We start from the raw sequence: 21,644 nt of genomic DNA, 5'->3' as shown, positions 1-21,644 counted from the left end.
GCCTATGGCCACATAACCCTGAAAGCACCAGATCTCGTCTGATCTCAGAGACTAAACAGGGTCAGGCCTTGTTAATACCTGGATGGGAGACCATCTGGGAATTCTAGGTGTTGAAGGCTTCTTTTTATGTTGCTGGCGTTGACTTGTTTTTTTTTGTGTTTGTTTACCAAGGTGACCATCTTGGTGTTTGTCAAGAGGGTTGAGAGTGCCTGAAGAGCTCGCCTATGGCCACATAACCCTGAAAGCACCAGATCTCGTCTGATCTCAGAGACTAAACAGGATCGGGCCTTGTTAATACCTGGATGGGAGACCACCTGGGAATACTAGGTGCTGTAGACTTCTTCTCATGTTGTTGGCATTGACTTGATTTTGTTGTTTGTTTCCCAAGGTGACCATATTGGCGTTAGTCAAGGTTGAGAGTGCCTGAAGAAATCTCCTACGGCCACACCACCCTGAAAGAGCCCAATCTCATCTGATCTCAGAGGCTAAGCAGGGTTGGGACCAGTTTAGTACCTGCATGGGAGACCGCCTGGGTTTTACAGATACCGTAGGCTTCATTTTATGTTGTTGCCGTTGACCTAGTTTTTTCCGCTTGTTTCCAAGGTGACCATCTTGGTGTTTGTCAAGAGAGTTGAGAGTGCCTGAAGATATTGGCTACGGCCACATCACCCTGAATCTGTTCCATCTCGTCTGATCTTGGAGGCTAAGCAGGGTCGGGCCTGGTTAATGCCTGGATGGGAGACCGCCTGGGAATACCAGGTGTCGTAGGCTTCTTTTTTTTTTCAAATATAATTTTTTCTCCAAATAGGGGAAGACGGTCCCCCGAGTACATAATGCAACAGAGAAATACAGAGCAAAAAGCAGCTGAACAATACTTGATACAGGTATATTCGCAACTGTGAGGCCGCGTACACACGCGCGGACTGTTCGCCCAACTTTGTCCGCTGAACAGTGTTTGGGCGGACAGTCCGCTCGTGTGTGGGCTTTCAGCGGACAGTTTCAGCGGACAGTTGGACGGACAAGGTTTTTCGGAAATTCCGTAAAACTGTCCGCTGAAACCTTGTTTCAGCGAACAGTCCCCTCGTGTGTAGGCTTGTTCGTCAAACAAAGTTGCGCGCATGCTCAGAAAGGATTTTCACGCCGAAAGCTATAATGCAGTGTATAGGACGTCGTATTTTTCGTCCCGTCGTGCGTGCCGTTCACGTCATCGCGCACGGTTTCAGCAAACTGTTCGTCCGTCGTGTGTGGCCATGTCCGTCCATGCTAAGTTTGAGCGGACTGTTTGCCGAAACTGTTGGACGGACAAAGTTGGGCGAACAGTCCGCCTTCCATCAATCACAATGATTCGAGGCACGGATAAAGTACTGTACCAAGATCCAGGGTCACACAAACCCCAGGTCCCTCCGGCATAATCCATCCAGAGGGGGGTGTGGGGCCGTCATTCCCAATTTTCCACTCTTTCCAAAAGAGAGAGGGGGTGGAGGGGGTGAGAGATAGGGGAGGAAGGCAGAAAAGAGAAGGGTTGAAAGATCAGAAAAGGAGAAGAGGGGACGAGACACGATGGCAGCCACTGTCCAAGGGGCCAGTCAAGGAAAGCTCAGAGCACTAAGGCGATAGCAGGCGACATCCTTCCAGCGAGAATATAAAGGTATTCCAGATGTCTCAGGTTTGTTTAAAAAATTCTTGTTTACCTTGTGATGTGAGGATCAAGTCCTCCATTTTTTTTAATGTCCTCTATTTTCCTAAGCCAGTGAGTAATGAAAGGGGGGGAACATTTTTTCCAATAGAGAGGGATGCAGGATTTCGCCGCATTTATCACATGCCGCAAAATTTTTTTTTTTGTACTTCTTAATGGGAATCTGTGAATGGTGCAAGAGAAAGAATGCAGCCTCTTCCTGGATGGAAAAGTCTGTGAATTTTTGTGTTATGCATCGGATCTCTGTCCAGAAGTCCACCAAGCTGGGGCAGGACCAAAAAATGTGCAGCAACGTGCCCTCTTCTTCTCCACACCTCCAGCATATGTTCGAGGAAGAGTGGAAACATTTCTGCAGCTTTGATGGTGTCAAATACCACCTGGTGAGAAGTTTAAAATTTGTCTCCTGTATCTTCGTGCACAGCGACATTTTGAGAGCCAAAGTGATAATGCGTTGTCTCTGTGCTGGAGAAAATGAGCAATTAAGGTCCTTTTCCCAGTTGGACAGACAGGTTAAGTGTGGGTAATCTGTTTGAGAGAGAATGTGGGCCAAAGGGCCTTCGCTCCTGCATAGAGTCTCAAACTCCGTCTGAGGGCGGGCGAACGTTTGAGGATTGGGGATGGAATGGAGAAAATTATGTCGTTGCGATGCTCTCCAAAAAGGCAGTTGGAAAAGCCCTGTCGGATCTGTTAGGGTTGAGAAAGAAGGCCATTTTCCATCAATGACGAATTTAGACGCATTGTCTAGGTTGGAATTTCTAAGTGGGCCCCCAGTTCAAAGGTTGGATGGCCACGTATAGGGAATAGGGGGGAAGTCAAAGACGTGAGTGTGTTTTGGGTAGCGATCAGGTGACTGACTTTCAACTAAGCCCCTATAGTGGGATGTGACATAAATTCTGTGGGTAAATACTTATAGCACCACATGGTGCTTCTTAGCGGAATTCGGGAGTGAGCTTAGAAAGTTTGTTTCGATTCCAGTCCAATACATGCCCCAGATGGGAGGCCAGGTAGTAGCATCGCAAGTCAGGGAGAACCAACCCTCCCTGTTGTTTAGACAATGTCAGCTGTGACCGCTTAAGTCTGGGATTTTTGTGGGCCCAGTTAAATTGAGTGAGCAAGGATTGAGCTTGCTTAAAAAACAGGACTTGAATCTGGATCGGGAGAGCTTTGAAAAGATAAGTAAATTTAGGGAGTATGTTCATTTTAATGAGATTGCATCTCCTGAACCAGGAATGGAGGCCAGAATGCCACCCGTGAAGCAAACTGCGGATCTTAGTGACAAAGGGTGGGGGGAAGTTCAACATAAACGTACGCGCGATGTCCGGTGGAATGTAAGTACCTAAGTACTTAAGGGCTGTATGGGTCCATTTAAATCGAAAATTGGACTGCAAGTCTATTAACGTTTGCGGGGGGACTGCAAACCCCATGGCCTTTGATTTCAAGAAGTATCCCGTATATCTGGAATTCCCGAAGGAGATTTGGCAAGGAAACTCTGGGATTCGTCAGCGAGAACAGCATGTCATCCGCGTAGGCAGATATCTTGCACTCAATAGTACCCATTTGGAGTCCCGTTATGTCTGAGTTTTGTCGAATTGTGGAGAGAAAGGGTTCCAATGACAGTGCGAATAATAGGGGCGACCGGGGGCCACCCTGTCTGGTCCCATTCCCAATGTCAAGGGGAGATGAGAGAACCCCATTCGCTTTGACTTGAGCTGAAGGGCGTGAGTATATCTTACTTATCCATGCCAGCATCCGTTCACTCAGACCTATATGGCGAAGGACCGAGAACATTAATGTCCATTTGACCCGATCAAAAGCCTTCTCGGCATCAGTACTCATGAAAAGACAAGGGGTCCCAGATGACTTTGCTTTATGGATCAGGGTAAGCACCTTAATGGTGTTGTCCCTATCTTCCCTGGTGGGAATAAAACCTAACTGGTCAATATGTATAAGGGACTGCAAGTGATGTGCCAATCACGTGGCGAGGATTTTAGAGAATAGTTTTAGGACCGAATTTAGGAGGGAAATGGGTCTGTAGCTCCCACATAGGCCCGGGTCTTTGCCCTCCTTAGGTATCAACGAGATGTGGGCTCTAAGGGTATCCTCAGGAAAATCCCCATTCGAGCTCAGAGTATTAAATAAATTCACCAAGCGCGGGCCGAGAATAGGGAGGAAGGTCTTAAAGTATTGTGCGGTATATCCGTCAGGGCCCGGAGCCTTACCCACCTTCGGAGGTCCCACGGCCGTCTGGACTTCTTCCAGTGTGATCGGGTCCTCCAAGTACTCCCGTGATTCCGATGAGAGGGTTGGTAGACCAGAACCGGTTACATATCTGTCTATATTGTCCTGTCCAGACCCTGAATCGGGCAGGTTGTAGAGATCAGAGTAACATTTTTCAAAGACTTCGGCTATTTGGGTTGGGGTAGAGGCCCTCTGGCCATTCTCATCTATCAACTGTGGTATGTAAGAGCCAGATTTAAACTCCTTTACCGACCTGGCTAAGATTTTTCCGCATTTGTCCCCTGACTCCTACGTCAGTTTACAACAAAACTGGAGTGCAGCTTTCGCTTTATAATGGAGTAGGTCAGCAATATGGGTACGGAGTGTCCCCAATTCAATCTCTAAGGTCCATGAGGGGGTATGTTTATGTTTCGCTTCCACAGAGGCAAGTTCACGAAACAGATTAGCAAGCTGTTCCTTTCGTGTTCGTTTGATGCGCGCCCCGTGCCTGATAAGTACCCTGCGGAGTACTGACTTGTGAGCCTCCCAAATTATCCCTGGGCCACAGTCCTGCGTTTAGTTTTCTTGGAAATAAAGGTCCAATTCCCTGGTCACATCTGCTAAAACTTCCGGTATCTGGAGGAGGCTCTCATTAAGGTGCCAGAATAGAGACCTAGGTGAGGGGTTCCTAGAGAGGGTGTAGGTAAGGGCTACAGGAGCGTGGTCGGACCAAGTAATATGGCCGATGGAGGAAGAGCTCACCAAGTGCAGTTGGTCATGTGGAATCAAGAAGAAGTCTATCCTCAAGTATGATTTGTGAGGGGAAGAGCAAAAAGAGTAGTCCCTTTCCCCAGAGTGTTGCAGACGCCAGACATCAACTAATTGGTCATTCAGTAAACACTTAGTAATCCGATTTCTAGAGGAAATGAGGAGCGAGGAGCAAGAGGCAGAAGTGCCAACCGATGGCGAAAGGGGACATTAAAGTCCCCACCTAATATCAACTGGCCCTCCCGAAAGTCACATAATCTGTGCAGGGTAGTTCTGAGGAACGTGTCTTGGTGATCATTGGGAGCGTACACAGTGGCAAATGTAAAAAGGCGCTCTCCAATGTGGCCCCTAAGAAAAAGATATCGGCCCCCAGGGTCCACCAGAGAATCCTGGAGAACCCAGGGGAGCCTGCTAGAGATCAGAATGGAGACTCCCTTGGTCTTAGAGGAGGGGTTAGTAGAATGGTAGACCTTAGGGAAGGATCTCGACCATAGAAAGGGGAGGCTAGTATTTTTAAAATGTGTTTCTTGTATAAAGGCCACATCAGTACAGGAAGTCTTCAGTTCTCACAGGAGGATCCACCGTTTTTCAGGGGAGTTCAGTCCCTTAACGTTTAGAGAGGTGACCTTGACTGAGTCTGCCATCGCTCCTCGGGGAGGGGGAGGGGGACGTCAGAGAAAAGCAAAGAAAGTTGAACCAAGGTAGGTTTTGGGTAGGTAATGCATGGCGGGAACTAAGGGGGAGAAAGGAAGGGCAAATGGAAGGAAAGGTAAAGGGAAAAAGAGGCCGGGCACCTCAACCCCAGGGGGAGAGGGAAATTAAGGGTTGTCCGCACTCAACAGTACAGGAAGGGTATACTAAAACAGCACAATTATGCTATAGCGCTTACCAGATGTACACTGGGTTTAAAGCGCTGTCCTACTTGGGTTGGTGGGTAGACAGGTCGGAGAGGGAGCCCCCGAATCCTAGTCCCCCCAGTCTCGGCAGTGGTAAATGTCACGTCTGATACCGGTATGCAAATAAAAGACAATCAGTAACATCATAGAACCCAAAAACAATAGTATAACCAAAACAGAGGTAAGGCATATAACTGTCAGCACTGAGGGGTCTCCTCGGCTCGCCCTAAACGTAGGCATGCACGAGGGAGCCCGTCACAACAGAAAAGGCTTTACAGAATGGGATCCACCACCCCCCGTCCCATACCCCTAAAGTACATGCAGTCCCCGAACAAATGCATTTCTCCCTTTGGCAGATTGTCCTCTCCTTACCCCCTCTCTCCCGTCCACGCCCCGGGGGGAAAAGGGGCAGGGAAGGGGGGAAAGGGGGAGTGGAAGGGGGGAAAGGGGGAGGGAAAGGAGGGAAGGGAAGGGTGGGAAGGGGGGAAGGGAGGGGGGAAACAGGGGAGAGGGGACAAAAATGCGTAAATGTCAAGTCCTTTAGCGCACTCCCACCAGCAAACACCCGGACCCCATAGATTTCAACTCCTCCCCTCCATGGTCACCACATCAAGATGAAAGAGGAGCAGCCCTGGTCGATGCATAGAAAATCCGGCAGGCAAGGGGCTGGGGCCACCATCCCTCCATCCAACGGGAGACTTCACCCGAGCAGCAGTCCTGGGGCCCGCCAATTAGTGTCTCTCCTGCATCGCCATCGGGGGCTGTGTAGAGCATCCAGAGGGAGGCTTGTACCGCCCAAACAGTAATGCCCCGTACACACGAGCGGACTTTTCGACATCCAAACTCCGACGGACTGAGTCCGGCGGACTATCTGATCGTGTGTGGGCTGCAACGGACTTTAGCGAAGCTAAAGTCTGACGGACTTTAGAAATGAAGCATGCTTTAAATTTTCCCGACGGAACTCCGCCGGACCCGGTCCCCTTTGAAAAATCCGCTCGTGTGTGTGCTACTCCGACGGACTAAAACCGACGCTAGGGCAGCTATTGGCTACTGTCTAGGAACTTCCTACGTCGAATCCAGTCGTACGTCATCACGTTCGACTCCGTCGGAGTTTGGTGTGATGGTGTGTGGTCAAGTCCGTTCGGTCGAAAAGTCCGCCAGAACTCCGTCGGAACTCCGGCGGAACTCCGGTGGAACTCCTTTGGAGGTCTGTCAGACTTAATCCCTCTCGTGTGTACGGGGCATTAGGGATAAATCCTCCAGGGGGGTCCAGAGTCACCCTGGAGGGAAGCAGTGTCTCGTACCAATAGGCTCAATAAATAATTTATCCAGGGTCCCCGAAAGCTGCAGAAGGCAATGTCGGCAAAGAGTAGGTGGGAGCCAGAGGGGGGGACGAGGGGCGCAACCAGGGGGAGGGGACACATATGCGGGAATGTCAAGCCCTTCCAGTACAGCACACTAGGTATCACTCAGACGCCCCAAAGTGGCACTCTCAACCCTCTTGACAAATGCCAAGATGGTCACCTTGGGAAACAAGCGAAAAAAAAAAAAAAACGAATCAACGCCAACAACATAAAAAGAAGCCTACAATAACTGGTATTCCCAGGTGGTCTCCCATCCAGGTACTAACCAGGCCTGACTCTTCTTAGCCTCCAAGATCAGACGAGATTGGGTGCTTTCAGAGTGCTCGGACTCTTTCCCCATCACTAATGGGACGAGGCAGGGGTGCCCTCTGTCTCCCCTAATTTTTATTCTGACACTGGAACCACTTATGTGTCACGTTCGGAATGACCCGAATATTACTGGCATATCCAAACCCTCGGCACACCACAAAATTGCGGCGTACGCTGACGATCTAATTTTTTTCCTCTCCAATCCACACATTTCGCTTCCCAATATACTCGCGGCTTTCCGGCGATACGGCAGCCTATCAAACTATAAAATCAATTGCACCGTCGGCTGTATTGAATATATCGGTCCCGGATGGTGAGGCCAAGAGGCTACGCTCCGCTTTTCCATTCTACTGAGCTGAAAAATCTACACGTTACCTGGGCGTTGACATCGCAGCGGATTTGGCGCAATTGTACCCGCTTAATTTTGTCCCTCTCCTGAATAGACTGAAATCTGATTTGGGAAACTGGCATGCTTTAACACTGACCTGGTTCGGGCACTGTAATGCATTCAAAATGATGGCCCTCCCGCGGATCTTATACTTGTTCCAGACATTACCGATCCGGTTACCCCCAATTATTTTCAGACAACTGCAGGTGCTGCTCCGGGACTTTATTTGGGCGCGCAAACCGCCCAGAGCCCGTTTGCAATTGCTTGCCAGACCAAAGGACAAGGGGGGTCTGGGTCTCCCAGATCTGAGACAATACTACAGAATGACTCTGCTAGCGAGAGTCGTTGATTGGCATTGTAATGGCCCACACAAGCAGTGGGTGGAGATGGAGATTGAGGATGGATCCATTCCCCTATTGACCTCCCCGTGGCTCCTGTCCTCCCTACCAAAAGACCTCAGAGATCACCCCGTAGTGGGAGCTACGTTGGCTGTTGTGCGGAGGTTGTTCCGCTGCACACCCATTGCTCCCCTGCCGTCACCAATGACTCCGGTTATAGGTAATCCAGACTTCCCACCGGGATTTACCAACAAGAAACTGCGACAGTTGACAGTGGTGGGGAAACAGTGTCTGGGAGAGGTGTGGCCCTCGGGAGGGCTCCCGACCACACAAACTGACGCTGAGCTTTCTGACCCTCCGCTTGACTTGTTTAGTGCTTATCAACTTCGTCACTTTCTTCTGGCCATACAAAGGGCCCCCTACACTCCTAGAGACCTGACGCCCTATGAATCCATCTGTCACAAAAAGGAACCTGTGCGACACACCCTCTCCCTCCTGTACAACCTATTAAGTAGTCAGAAGGAGGAGTCGACCCCACCATTTATCGACAAATGGGAGAGGGACTTTGGCATCACATTTAGCCCACAACAGATAGGGAAGATCCTGACATTAGTACATAAAGCTTCCGTCGCAAACCAATATCAAGAATCAGGATACAAGATAGTCTCACGCTGGTATAGAGTCCCATACCTTCTGAATAAAATGAATAGATCGATCCCGGATGTTTGTTGGAGGTGCAATTCAGATACGGGGACCATGGGACACATTTTCTGGGCATGCCCGGCCTTCAGGAACTTTTGGGTGGAGGTGACCGGGACGATAAAAACTCTCAGAAATGTAGATATCGCAGACAACCCAGCAGCGTGCCTTCTACACTTGACCGAACAGCCTGTTCGAAAATACAAAAAAACCCTCACGATGCAACTCCTGAACGCCGCCCGGGCCTACACTGTGGAGGCAGCCTCAGCCCCCATCCAAGGTGCTGTGGTATTCCAAAGTCAATCATATTCTCCGGATGGAAGAATTGACCGCCACCCTTCACAACACTGAAGAGGTATTTGGTGTTACATGGAGGCCCTGGAGGTATTTTACTGGTACTTGAGACTACATTCGGGAGGTGAGCAGCGCCCCTGTCCCAGAAAAAGACTGAACATCTAACGTTTACCTACGTAGGCCATGTCTGCCCTGGGTGGCATTTCCCCCCCCCCCTTTTTGTCTTTATTTTTCTATTTTTCCCCGCCGCCATCCCCCCCCCTCCTCTCTCTCCGTCTTTGCACTCTCTTCTTCCCCCGTCCTCCCTTTTGACTATGCCTTGTCTCCTTACTAGCCTTTGGGACCCAGAAGAACCCCAGGGTTCTGGACACGACCGGCTCATATTTTACTCTGGTTCACATAGGTCATGATAAGCTGGCTCGCTGTGGTCCCAGTTGTTCTCCATGATTACATTTGTCTGAACGGAGCTGCATTAGTTATACTGTACTACATGTCCGAGGTGGGGTTTCTCTCTTTTCTGCATGAAACTGTAGGACTCCCCTCTGAGAACCCAGAGTTATTTGGCTGCCTATTTTTTGTTACCATGTAATTGTGACCCTGGGTCATGCTGTATGGTTGACTGTTATATTTATGTTGTTCTACTTATACTTAATAAAATAATAAAACAAAAAAAAAAAATAAGTCAATGCCAACAACTTAAAAAAAAAGCCTATGGCATCAATAAATCCCAGGCGGTTTCCCATCCAGGTACTAACCAGGTCCCAACCCTGCTTAGCCTCTGAGATCAAATGAGATTTTGCTCTTTCAGGGTGATGCAGACATAGTAGATTTTTTTCAGGCACGCTCAACCCTCTTGACAAACGCCAAGATGGTCACCTTGGGAAACAAACAAAAAAAACAAGTCAACGCCAACAACATAAAAAGAAGCCTACCGCACCTAGTATTTCCAGGCGGTCTCCCATCCAGGTATTAACAAGGCGCGACCCTTTCTAGCCTCTGAGATCAGCGGAGATTGGGCGCTTTCAGGGTGATGTGCCCATAGGCAATCTCTTTGGGCACTCTCATCCCTCTTGAAAAATGCCAAGATAGTCACCCTGGAAAACAAGCGAAAAAAAACAGGTCAACGCCAACAACATAAAAAGAGAATACGGCAACTGGTATTCCAAGGCCGTCTCCCATTCAAGTACTAACTAGGCCCAACCCTTCTTAGCCTCTGAGATCAGAAGAGATAGGGTGCTTTCAGGGTGATGCGGCTGTAAGCGATCTCTTTAGGCACTCTCAACCCTCTTGACAAATGCCAAGATGATCACTTTGGGAAACAAGCGAAAAAAACAGGTCAACACCAACAACATAAAAATAAGCCTGCGGCATCTGGAAAACCCAGGCGGTCTCCCATCCAGGTACAAACCAGGCCCAACCCTGCTTAGCCTCTGAGACCAAACAAGATTGGGCTCTTTCAGGGTGTTGTGCTCGTAGGCAATTTCTTTGTGCACTCTCAACCCTCTTGACACATGCCAAGATGGTCACCTTGGGAAACAAGGGAAAATAAAACAGGTCAACGCCGACAACATAATGAGAAGCCTACGGCACCTGGTATTCCCAAGCTGTCTCCCATCCAGGTACTAACCAGGCCCATCGTTGCTTAGCCTCCGAGATCAGATGAGATTGGGCTCTTTCAGGGTGATTTGGCCGTAGGCACTCTCTTTGGGCACTCTGAAGCCTCTTGACAAAGGCCAAGATGGTCACCTTGGGAAACAAGCTAAAAAAAACAGGTCAAAGCCAACAACATAAAAAGAAGCCTACGGCATCCAGTATTCCCAGGCGATCTCCCAATCAAGACACTAACCAGACCAGATCCTTCTATGGCACCTGGTCTTCCCAGGCAGTCTCCCATCCAGGTACTAACCAGGTCTGACGCTGCCTAGCCTCTGAAATCAGACGAGATCGGGTGCTTTCAGGTTGATGTGGCCGTAAGCGTTCTCTTCAAGACACGCCCAACCCTCTTGACAAACGCCAAGATGGTCGCCTTGATAAACAAGCAAAAAAAAACAGGTCAAAGCCAACAACATAAAAAGAAGCCTATGGGCTTACAGCGGACCCTAAAAGATGGGACCCACTAGCTCTGTCATGGTTCGGACGCTGTAATGTGTTGAACGCGAAGATGAACGCGATGCCACGACTTCTGTATCTACTACAAGCCTTACCTATCAAAATACCCCAGACTTTCTTTCATGCGGTTCGCTCAATCTTTATCAAGTTCCTCTGGCGCGGAAAACATATGCGTATTGGTAGGGCAATGCTATTGCGACAGAAATTGCGGGGAGGTATTGGCTTCCCGGACCCTGCTCTATATTACACAGCGACGCACATGACACCAGTGGTTGACTGGTGCCGGTGTTCTGCCATATACTGTCCGGCCATGATATAGTGTCTGCGCCGTACTGCGCATTGCTCGGCAATTTTCGGAATCTGTGTTGCTGTGTACTGCGCATGCGCAGTACACAGTGGACACTATCCGATGGGGGACCATATGTGATAAGACACCGGCATGGGGAACTGAAGCTATGGGTCAAGCTAGAGCAGGAGATGGCATGGGTTCCACTGGCTGGTCTGCCTTGGGCGGGGAGGCCATTGGAGCCCTGTGTGACTACTCACCCGTTAATTGGCCCCTCGCTCGCCGAGATGGATAGTTTTTTTCACCTTTCCCACCTGACTAACTTCCCTTCTCCTATGACCCCAATTATTGGACATCCTAGATTCCCTCCGGGCCTGTCTGACCAGGCCTTTACCAGGCAAGCCCCGAAAGGGCTTCTGAGAGCAGCCCTATTTCTTGGACCCACGGGCTTGATTCCCATGGGGACCATACTGCTAGAGCAAGTACCTGTTGCATTAGATAGCTGGAGAGCTAGACAGCTAATCCATTTCCTCGGATCACTACCTAACCATTCGTTCTTCTCTAGACAATTCCACCCCTTCAAGGAACTTTGCCTGGATGATGGCCCAATTCGTGGTTCCCTCTCTAGGTCCTACCAAATCCTGACAGACGCACAATCCTCCATGGATCCACCCTTCCTAGCTAAATGGAAAAGGGACTTACAAACTACATTCTCCAAACCACAGAAGGACAGAATACTCTTTTTCGCCCATAAGTCGTCACTCTGCAGTAAATATCAGGAGATCTCATATAAGCTGATCACACGCTGGTATCGTACACCGGTGGTGTTGGCCAAAATATTCCCCGGTCAATCTGACCGCTGCTGTCGCTGTGGGCAACAGGCTGGCACCATTCTCCACATTTTCTGGGAATGCCCTAAATTACAAACATTCTGGCAGCCTGTCCTGAGACTGATCCACAAGTTCACAGACATTTCCTTAGCCAATGATCCCGCAGCAGTTCTTCTCAATCTAACTCCTATGTCGAGAAAGCGTTATCATAAGTCCTTACTTAAACATCTCCTCAATGCAGCTAGGGCCTGCATCCCAAGTCAGTGGAAAGAGCAATCTGCTCCAATGGTGGCCCAGTGGTTCGCAAGGGTAAATGATATTGAACGAATGGAAGACCTGACTGCCACAATGAGGGATAAAACGGAGGAGCATGGGAACAGATGGTTCTATGGACCCAGTTTCGCTTTTCGGAAGAATACCTCCGCGAGACATAGTAAGCTCATGGTGATCGTTGGAGATCGCTGTTCCAAACGTTGGACAGCTGATGAGCTAGTGAGCCGAGGGCGTCTCTTGCTCCCTGGGAGGGGATCCCATCCTATCCACTCTACCCACGACACCCCCTTACCCCTTCTTTTCCTTTTCTGCCATTTCCTTCCCCAATCTTCTCTTTCCCCTTCTCCCTCCTTTCAGTTCTACTATTTCCCTTCTTAACTCAAAAAAGGGAAAAGAAAATGGTATGTTCCGACCCCATTTGACTACTACACAATACTCTTCCCCTATCTATGGATATCTAAACTCTTCGAGGGTAGCAGGGCTAGTATCAATAATATTTTAAGTGGTAGAGGATCCCAACGAGATGGAGCTTTAATCTCATCTTGATATGACCGCAAAGCTGTACACGTGCTATTCTCCTCGGACTTCTTACCATTGGCTCTGATATCCATGCAATATGATCGTTTGTTTTTAACTATTTGTATCACACATTCTGTGAAGTTGCCTTTGCATTGTATGTCGCATACTACTAAATAAAAAAATAAAAAAAGAAGCCTATGGCACCTGGTATTCCCAGGCGGTCTCCCATCCAGGTACTAACCAGGCCTGACACTGTTTAGCATCCGAGATCAGACGAGATTGGGCGCTTTCAGGGTGATGGGGCCGTAGGTGATCTCTTTGGGCACTCTCAACCCTCTTGACAAACGCCAAGATGGTCACCTTGGGAAACAAGTGAAAAAAAAAACAGGTCAAGGCCAACAACATAAAAAGAAGCCTACAGCACCTAGTATTCCCAGGTGGTCTCCAATCCAGGTACTAGCAAGGCCCAACCCTGTTTAGCTTCTGAGATCAGAGGAGATCGGGTGCTTTCAGGGTTATGTGCCCATAGGCAATCTCTTTGGGCATTCTCAACCCTCTTGACAAATGCCAAGATAGTCACCTTGAGATACAAGCGAAAAAAAACAGGTCAATGTCAACAACATAAAAAGAAGAATACGGCACCTGGTATTCCAACGCCATCTCCCATCCAGGTACTAACTAGGCCCATCCCTTCTTAGCCTCAGAGAAGAGAAGAGATAGGGCTCTTTCAGGGTGATGCTGCTGTAAGCGATCTCTTTGGGCACTCTCAACCCTCTTGACAAATGCCAAGATGGTCACCTTGGGAAACAAGCAAAAAAAAAAAAAACGAATCAACGCCAACAACATAAAAAGAAGCCTACAATAACTGGTATTCCCTGGTGGTCTCCCATCCAGGTACTAACCAGGCCCGACTCTTCTTAGCCTCCAAGATCAGACGAGATTGGGTGCTTTCAGAGTGATGTGGCCATAGGCAATCTCTTCAGGCACTCTCAACCCTCTTGACAAACACCAAGATGGTCACTTTGGGAAACAAGCGAAAAAAAAACAGGTCAACGCCAACAACATAAAAAGAAGTCTATGACACCTGGTATTCCCAGGCGGTCTCCCATCCAGGTACTAACAAGGCCCGACTCTTCTTAGCCTCCAACATCAAACGAGATCGGGTGCTTTCAGGGTGATGTGCCCGTAGGCAATCTCTTCAGGCACTTTCAACCCTCTTGACAAACGCCAAGATGGTCACCTTGGGAAACAAGCAAAAAAAATAAAAGTCGGAAGCTAGAGACAATACGGCCCGAGTCCTCAATTTAATCCATGCGGCGCATGTACAGGGAAGGCCCTTGCTTATGTTGTCAACGGACGCGGAGAAGGCCTTTGACAGGGTGGCTTGGCACTTTATGCAGCCTGGAACATATAGGTCTTGGCCCCAACATGATGAGCTGGGTAATGTCGCTTTACTCCACGCCGTCGGCAGCGGTACGGGTGAACGAGTGATGCTCGGACTCTTTCCCCATCACTAATGGGACGAGGCAGGGGTGCCCTCTGTCTCCCCTAATTTTTATTCTGACACTGGAACCACTTATGTGTCACGTTCAAAATGACCCGAATATTACTGGCATAGCCAAACCCTCGGCACACCACAAACTAAACTTAAAACTAAAGCCTATGGCATCGAGAAATCCCAGGTGGTCTCCCATCCAGGTACTAACCAGGTCCCAACCCTGCTTAGCTTCTGAGATCAAATGCACGCTCAACACTCTTGACAAACGCCAAGATGGTCACCTTGGGAAACAAACAAAAAAAACAAGTCAACGCCAACAACATAAAAAGAAGCCTGCGGCATTTGGAAAACCCAGGCGGTCTCCCATCCAGGTACAAACCAGGCCCAACCCTGCTTAGCCTCTGAGACCAAACGAGATTGGGCGCTTTCATGGTGTTGTGCCTGTGGGCACAAAACGTAGGCATGCAAGAGGGAGCCCGTCACAACAGAAAAGGCATCACAGAATGTGATCCACCACCCCCCCTCCCATACCCCTAAAGTACATGCAGTCCCCGAACAAATGCATTTCTCCCTTTGGCAGATTGTCCTCTCCTTACCCCCTCTCCCCCATCCACGCCCTGGGGGGAAAAGGGGCAGGGAAGGGGGGAAAGGGGGAGTGGAAGGGGGGAAAGGGGGAGGTAAAGGATGGAAGGGAAGGGTGGGAAGGGGGGGAAGGGAGGGGGGAAACAGGGGAGAGGGGACAAAAATGCGGAAATGTCAAGTCCTTTAGCGCACTCCCACCAGCAAACACCCAGACCCCATAAATTTCAACTCCTCCCCTCCATGGTCACCACATCAAGATAAAAGAGGAGCAGCCCTGGTCGGTGCATGGAAAATCCGGCAGGCAAGGGGCTGGGGCCACCATCCCTCCATCCAACGGGAGACTTCACCCGAGCAGCAGTCCTGGGGCCCGCCAATTAGTGTCTCTCCTGCATCGCCATCGGGGGCTGTGTAGAGCATCCAGAGGGAGGCTGGGACCGCCCAAACAGTAAGGGGTAAATCCTCCAGGGGGGTCCAGAGTCACCCTGGAGGGAAGCAGTGTCTCGTACCAATAGGCTCAATAAATAAGTCATCCAGGGTCCCCGAAAGCTGCAGAAGGCAATGTCGGCAAAGAGTAGGTGGGAGCCAGAGGGGGGGACGAGGGGCGCAACCAGGGGGAGGGGACACATATGCGGGAATGTCAAGCCCTTCCAGTACAGCCCACTAGGTATCACTCAGACCCCCCAAAGTGCAACTCCCCCATCTAAGGTCAAGACTCCAGAAGGGAAGATGAGCCGCCCTGGTCTGTACATGAAAGAACCTGCTGCCAAGGGGTTGGGGCCATCATCCCTTCCTCCAATGGGAGATGCCACCGGCATGACAGCCCCGTGTCCTGTCAAGTGGTGCCCCTCTGACAATGTCGTTGTGGTATATGTGGAGCATCCAGGGAGAGGCAGGGACCACCCAAACAGTGAGGGGTAAAGCCTCCAAGGGGGACCGGTGTCAGACAGGAGGATAGCGGTGTCTTGTACAAGTTGGTTAATTAGACAAGTCATCCAGTGTGTTCCTGTGAGCATCGGAAGGAAAGGTCGGTAAGGATTGTGAATGGGTGGGGGCCAGGGAGTGCATAAAACTGCCACCAGATGACCGGGGCAGAGAGGGCAAGGGGATGAAAGTCAGATCTGGTAGGTGGGGGCGGGGGTGAGGAGTGTCCCTTATATTACTCACGTTGGCCATACCTTGAAGCTGAGCGCTCTGCATACCCAGAACGTTCTTCTGTATAATCTAGCCTATCTGTATACATTAGCCTTTTGTACACATTAGCCGGTCCTCTGTATACACTAGTCTGTCTGTATACACTAGTGTATACAGATAGGCTAGATTATACAGAAGAACGTCCTGGGTATGCAGAGATTAAGGCTAGGGTATACAGAGAGAGAGGCTAAAGTATGCATACTTGCTAGTGTATACAGACGGACTAGTGTATACAGAAGACCAGCTAGTGTATATAGGGAGGCTAATGTGTGCAAAAGACAGGCTAGTGTATACAAATAGGCTAGATTATAGAGAAGAACATCTTGGGTATGCAGAGAGAGAGGCTGGGTTACACAGAGAGGCTGGTGTATGCAGACTTGCTAGTGTATACAGACGGACAAGTGTATACAGAGAGGCTTGGGTATACAGAGAGCTAATGTATAAAGAGCAGCTAGTGTATACAAAAGATATCCAAGGGTATACAGAGAGACTCGTGTATGCAGAAGATCGGCTAGTTTATACAGAGAGGCTAAAGTGTACAAAACACAGGCTAGTGTATATAGATAGGCTAGATTATACAGAAGACCGTCCTGGGTATGCAGAGATGGAGGCTAGGGTATACAAAAAGAGAGACTGTGTTACACCTGTTTTTTTTCCCTTGTTTCCCAAGGTGACCATCTTGGCATTTGTCAAGAGGGTTGAGAGTGCACAAAGAAATTTCCAGGGGCACAACACCCTGAAAGCGCCCAATCTCGTTTGGTCTCAGAGGCTAAGCAGGGTTTCGCCTGGTTTGTACCTGGATGGGAGACTGCCTGGGTTTTCCAGAGCCAGTCATGTCCAGAACCCTGGGGTTCTTCTGGGTCCTGAAGGCTAGTAAGGAGACAAGGCATAGTCAAAAGGGAGGACGGGGGAAGAAGAGAGTGCAAAGACGGAGAGAGAGGTGGTGAGGGGATGGCGGTGGGGAAAAAAAGAAAAATAAAGACAAAAAGGGAGGGGGGAATGCCACCCAGGGCAGACATGGCCTACGTAGGTAAACATTAGATGTTCAGTTGTTTTCTGGGACAGAGGCACTGCTCACCTCCCGAATGTAGTCTCGAGTACCAGTAAAATACCTCCACGGCCTCCATGTAACACTAAATGCCTCTTCAGTGTTGTGAAGGGTGGCGGTCAATTCTTCCATCCGGAGAATATGATTGACTTTGGAATACCACAGCACCTTGGATGGGGGCTGAGGCTGCCTCCACAGTGCGGCAATGCAGGCCCAGGCGGCATTCAGGAGTTGCATCGTGAGGGTTTTTTTGTATTTTCGAACAGGCTGTTGGGTCAAGTGTAGAAGGCATGCTGCTGGGAACCCAAGCAGTAAATATCAGGAGATCTCATATAAGCTGATCACACGCTGGTATCATACACCAGTGGTGTTGGCAAAAATATTCCCCGGTCAATCTGACCGCTGCTGTCGCTGTGGGCAACAGGCTGGCACCATTCTCCACATTTTCTGGGAATGCCCTAAATTACAAACATTCTGGCAGCCTGTCCTGAGACTCATCCACAAGTTCACAGACATTTCCTTAGCCAATGATCCCGCAGCAGTTCTTCTCAATCTAACTCCTATGTCGAGAAAGCGTTATCATAAGTCCTTACTTAAACATCTCCTCAATGCAGCTAGGGCCTGCATCCCAAGTCAGTGGAAAGAGTAATCTGCTCCAATGGTGACCCAGTGGTTCGCAAGGGTAAATGATATTGAACGAATGGAAGACCTGACTGCCACAATGAGGGATAAAATGGTTGAGCATGGGAACAGATGGTTCTACTGGACCCAGTTTAGCTTTTCGGAAGAATACCTCCTAGAGACACAGTAAGCTCATGGTGATCGTTGGAGATCGCTGTTCCAAACGTTGGACAGCTGATGAGCTAGTGAGCCGAGGGCGTCTCTTGCTCCCTGGGAGGGGACCCCATCCTATCCACTCTACCCACGACACCCCCTTACCCCTTCTTTTCCTTTTCTGCCATTTCCTTCCCCAATCTTCTCTTTCCCCTTCTCCCTCCTTTCAGTTCTACTATTTCCCTTCTTAACTCAAAAAAGGGAAAAGAAAATGGTATGTTCCGACCCCATTTGACTACTACACAATACTCTTCCCCTATCTATGGATATCTAAACTCTTCGAGGGTAGCAGGGCTAGTATCAATAATATTTTAAGTGGTAGAGGATCCCAACGAGATGGAGCTTTGATCTCATCTTGATATGACCGCAAAGCTGTACACGTGCTATTCTCCTCGGACTTCTTACCATTGGCTCTGATATCCATGCAATATGATCGTTTGTTTGTAACTATTTGTATAACACATTCTGTGAAGTTGCCTTTGCATTGTATGTCGCATACTACTAAATAAAATAAATAAATAAAAAAAGAAGCCTATGGCACCTGGTATTCCCAGGCGGTCTCCCATCCAGGTACTAACCAGGCCCGACACTGTTTGGCCCCAACATGATGAACTGGGTAATGTCTTTTTACTCCACGCCGTCGGCAGCGGTACGGGTGAATGAGTGGTGCTCGGACTCTTTCCCCATTACTAATGGGACGAGGCAGGGGTGCCCTCTGTCTCCCCTAATTTTTATTCTGACACTGGAACCACTTATGTGTCACGTTCGGAAAGACCCGAATATTACTGGCATATCCAAACCCTCAAAACAAATTTGCGGCGTACGCTGACAATCTAATTTTTTCCGTCTCCAATCCACACATTTTGCTTCCCAATATACTTGCGTCTCTACAGCGATACGGCAGCCTATCAAACTATAAAATCAATTGCGCCAAGTCAGCTTTATTGAATATATCGGTCCCGGATGGTGAGGCCAAGAGGCTCTGCTCCACTTTTCCATTCTACTGGGCTGAAAAATCTATACGTTACCTGGGCGTTGACATCGCAGCGGATTTAGCGCAATTGTACCCACTTAATTTTGTCCCTCTCCTGGATAGACTGAAATCTGATTTGGGAAACTGGCATGCTTTAACACTGACCTGGTTTGGGCGCTGTAATGCATTCAAAATGACGGCCCTCCCGCGGATCTTATACATGTTCCAGACATTACCGATCCGGTTACCCCCAATTTTTTTCAGACAACTGCAGGTGCTGCTCCGGGACTTTATTTGGGCACGCAAACCGCCCAGAGCCTGTTTGCAATTGCTTGCCAGACCAAAGGACAAGGGGGGTCTGGGTCTCCCAGATCTCAGACAATACTACAGAGTGACTCTGCTAGCGAGAGTCGTTGATTGGCATTGTAATGGCCCACACAAGCAGTGGGTGGAGATGGAGATTGAGGATGGATCCATTCCCCTATTGACCTCCCCGTGGCTCCTGTCCTCCCTACCAAAAGACCTCAGAGGTCACCCCATAGAGGGAGCTATGTTGGCTGTTGTGCGGAGGTTGTTCCGCTGCACACACATTGCTCCCCTGCCATCACCAATGACTCCGGTTATAGGTAATCCAGACTTCCCACCGGGATTTACCAACAAGAAACTGCGATAGTTGACAGTGGTGGGGAAACAGCGTCTGGGAGAGGTGTGGCCCTCGGGAGGGCTCCCGACCACGCAAACTGTCGCCGAGCTTTCTGACCCTCCGCTTGACTTGTTTAGTGCCTATCAACTTCGTCACTTTCTTCTGGCCCCCTACACTCCTAGAGACCTGACACCCTATGAATCCATCTGTCACAAAACGGAACCTGTGAGACACACCCTCTCCCTCCTGTACAACCTATTGAGTAGTCAGGAGGAGGAGTCGACCCCCACCATTTATCCACAAATGGGAGAGGGACTTAGGCATCATATTTACCCCACAACAGATAGGGAAGATCCTGACCTTAGTACATAAAGCTTCCATCGCAAACCAATATCAAGAATCAGGACACAAGATAGTCTCACGCTGGTATAGAGTCCCATACCTTCTGAACAAAATGATTTGATCGATCCTGGATGTTTGTTGGAGGTGAAATTCAGATACGGGGACCATGGGACACCTTTTCTGGGCATGCCCTGCCTTGAGGAACTTTTGGGTTCCCAGCAGCATGCCTTCTACACTTGACCCAACAGCCTGTTCGAAAATACAAAAAAACCTTCACGATGCAACTCCTGAATGCCGCCTGGGCCTGCATTCCCGCACTGTGGAGGCAGCCTCAGCCCCCATCCAAGGTGCTGTGGTATTCCAAAGTCAATCATATTCTCCGGATGGAAGAATTGACCGCCACCCTTCACAACACTGAAGAGGCATTTAGTGTTACATGGAGGCCCTGGAGGTATTTTACTGGTACTCGAGACTACATTCGGGAGGTGAGCAGTGCCTCTGTCCCAGAAAACGACTGAACATCTAACGTTTACCTACGTAGGCCATGTCTGCCCTGGGTGACATTCCACCCCTCCCTTTTTGTCTTTATTTTTCTTTTTTTCCCCGCCGCCATCCCCCCACCTCCTCTCTCTCCGTCTTTGCACTCTCTTCTTCCCCCGTCCTCCCTTTTGACTATGCCTTGTCTCCTTACTAGCCTTCGGGACCCAGAAGAACCCCAGGGTTCTGGACATGACCGGCTCATATTTTACTCTGCTTCACGTAGGTCATGATAAGCTGGCTCGCTGTGGTCCCAGTTGTTCTCCATGATTACATTTGTCTGAACGGAGCTGCACTACTCCGTTACTCAGTACTACTGTACTACATGTCGGAGGTGGGGTTTCTCTCTTTTCTGCATGAAACTGTAGGACTCCCCTCTGAGAACCCAGAGTTATTTGGCTGCCTATTTTTTGTTACCATGTAATTGTGACCCTGGGTCATGCTGTATGGTTGACTGTTATATTTATGTTCTACTTAATAAAAGAACAATAAAAAAAAAAAAAAAAAAGTCAGTGCCAACAACTTAAAACTAAAGCCTATGGCATCGAGAAATCCCAGGCGGTCTCCCATCCAGGTACTAACCAGGTCCCAACCCTGCTTAGCCTCTGAGATCAAATGCACGCTCAACCCTCTTGACAAACGGCAAGATGGTCACCTTGGGAAACAAACCAAAAAAAACAAGTCAACGCCAACAACATAAAAAGAAGCCTGCGGCATTTGGAAAACCCAGGCGGTCTCCCATCCAGGTACAAACCAGGCCCAACCCTGCTTAGCCTCTGAGACCAAACGAGATTGGGTGCTTTCAGAGTGTTGTGCCCGTAGGCAATTTCTTTGTGCACTCTCAACCCTCTTGACAAATGCCAAGATGGTCACCTTGGGAAACAAGGGAAAAAAAACAGGTCAAAGCCAACAACATAAAAAGAATCCTACGGCATCCGGTATTCCCAGGCGATCTCCCAATCAAGACACTAACCAGGCCAGATCCTTCTATGTCACCTGGTCTTCCCAGG

The 21,644-nt window shown here is 49.2% G+C and overlaps 8 pseudogenes; 3 read left to right on the top strand and 5 right to left on the bottom strand.

Annotated features, from left to right (window-relative positions):
• Positions 1-119, top strand: LOC143950852 (5S ribosomal RNA; annotated as a pseudogene).
• A 101-nt stretch (positions 120-220) lies between these two features.
• Positions 221-339, top strand: LOC143949702 (5S ribosomal RNA; annotated as a pseudogene).
• A 313-nt stretch (positions 340-652) lies between these two features.
• LOC143949846 (5S ribosomal RNA) lies at positions 653-771 on the top strand (annotated as a pseudogene).
• A 9,776-nt stretch (positions 772-10,547) lies between these two features.
• Positions 10,548-10,666, bottom strand: LOC143956990 (5S ribosomal RNA; annotated as a pseudogene).
• A 2,512-nt stretch (positions 10,667-13,178) lies between these two features.
• Positions 13,179-13,297, bottom strand: LOC143957588 (5S ribosomal RNA; annotated as a pseudogene).
• A 101-nt stretch (positions 13,298-13,398) lies between these two features.
• On the bottom strand, positions 13,399-13,517 carry LOC143942624 (5S ribosomal RNA; annotated as a pseudogene).
• A 322-nt stretch (positions 13,518-13,839) lies between these two features.
• Positions 13,840-13,958, bottom strand: LOC143953957 (5S ribosomal RNA; annotated as a pseudogene).
• A 100-nt stretch (positions 13,959-14,058) lies between these two features.
• Positions 14,059-14,177, bottom strand: LOC143952953 (5S ribosomal RNA; annotated as a pseudogene).
• Between the last annotated feature and the right edge of the window lie 7,467 nt (positions 14,178-21,644).

The sequence above is a fragment of the Lithobates pipiens genome, unplaced genomic scaffold (genome assembly GCF_037356315.1).
Source record: "Lithobates pipiens isolate NorthernLeopardFrog02 unplaced genomic scaffold, aLitPip1_a1.2 Scaffold_10, whole genome shotgun sequence".
NCBI classification, from domain to species: domain Eukaryota; kingdom Metazoa; phylum Chordata; class Amphibia; order Anura; family Ranidae; genus Lithobates; species Lithobates pipiens.
Note: the sequence above shows the minus strand (reverse complement) of the source record. Positions and strands in the feature narration are given on the sequence as shown.